Below are 1,891 nucleotides of genomic sequence, written 5' to 3'. Positions count from 1 at the left end.
CCAGGAGGAAACAACAGAAGCCTGATTCAAGAAACCCTCCAAGAGCCCTCGGTAGCAAAAACAGAAGATAAGCAAGAAGTACTTGAGGTAGTCGGTTTAAACCTCGGATGGATGAATCCCTTAGTCGAATACTTGAAATTCGACATCCTCCCTATGGAGGAGAAAGAAGCTAAAAAGATCCGAAGGGAAGCACAACATTACACCTTGGTGAGAAATGTCCTCTACAGAAGAGGGATATCAACACCATTGTTAAAATGCGTACCGACCTCAAGAACCACCGAGGTATTGGAGGAAGTACATAGCGGGATCTGCGGAAATCATCTCGGAGCAAGATCACTAGCCAGAAAAGTAATCCGAGCTGGATTCTACTGGCCGACCTTGCAAAAAGATGCCATAGAATTTGTGAAAAAGAGTCAACCGTGCCAGATGCATGCAAATTTCCATGTGGCTCCCCCAGAAGAGCTCATTAGTATCACTTCTCCATGGCCTTTTGCAAAATGGGGAATGGATTTGTTAGGTCCTTTTCCCCAAGCGCCAGGACAAGTCAAATACTTGATCGTGGGAATAGATTACTTCACAAAATGGATAGAAGCAGAACCACTAGCCACTATTACCGCTCAAAGAAGTCGTAGGTTCCTCTACAAAAATATCATCACAAGGTATGGGATACCTCATTCCATTACTATGGATAATGGAACCCAATTCACCGACGCTACCTTCAGGAGCTTAGTGGCCAGTATGAAAATCAAACATCAGTTCACCTCGGTGGAACACCCACAGGCCAATGGGCAAGCCGAGGCAGCCAACAAAATCATACTGGCAGGACTAAAGAAGAGACTACAGGAAGCAAAGGGAGCTTGGGCTGAAGAGCTCCCTCAGGTGTTATGGGCTTATAGGACAACCCCCCAATCCGCCACAGGAGAAACACCCTTCCGACTGGTATACGGCGTAGAAGCCATGATTCCTATAGAAATCAGTGAGCAAAGCCCAAGGGTAATTCTTCATGATGAGGTCGGAAATGTACAGGGACACAAAGAGGAGCTCGACTTGCTCCCCGAAGTCCGAGAAGGTGCCCAGATAAGAGAAGCGGCATTGAAACAAAGGATGACTACCAGGTACAACAAGAAAGTCATTCGAAGAGCATTTGCCCCAGATGACTTGGTCCTAATTAGAAATGACATTGGAGTCAACAAGTCAGGAGAAGGAAAGCTCGCCGCAAATTAGAAGGGACCATACAAAATCAAGGAAGTATTAGGGAAAGGTTATTATAAAGTAACCGACCTGAACGGAACTGAGCTACCAAGATCGTGGCATGCTTGTAATATGAAAAGGTACTACAGTTAAAAGCGAACTCTACTCCCTGATGTACTCTTTTCCCAACTTCATGATTTTTTCCCTGATGTACTCTTTTCCCAGCTTCATGATTTTTCCCAAAAGGGTTTTTTCTGAAGAAGGGTTTTTATCGAGGCATCACAGTAGAGGCTAAGGGAAAACATGCTATTAAGACCCTTAGCAGCAAGAAGGTACCTCCTCAATTAATAAAGATCTTTTTCATCTACAATATCTCTTATAAAATCCTTTTTTATTTTTCTAAGTCTTTCTACGAAACGCGCCGACTTAAGCTCGACAAAGCGTGAAAATCCCATGAACCGACCTAGATGGTCGTCAAGATAAAACGACAAGGTACAAGTCGGTGTAAAGAGGTTGTATGAGTTGATCGTAAAAAACTCGGGAACAATCCGACTCCTAAGTCGAAATGAGAACCCGAGTAAAACAAACTCGGAAATACTCCGAGTAGATCAAAAACGCATCACAAAAATAACCTAAGTCATAAAAACTCACTAAAGCAAAGTTGAGTATAAAGGATAACAAAAAGAGATTGGAAAACCTA

The sequence above is a fragment of the Arachis duranensis genome, chromosome 9, assembly GCF_000817695.3.
Source record: "Arachis duranensis cultivar V14167 chromosome 9, aradu.V14167.gnm2.J7QH, whole genome shotgun sequence".
Lineage (NCBI taxonomy): Eukaryota > Viridiplantae > Streptophyta > Magnoliopsida > Fabales > Fabaceae > Arachis > Arachis duranensis.
This window is presented reverse-complemented; position numbering follows the sequence as displayed.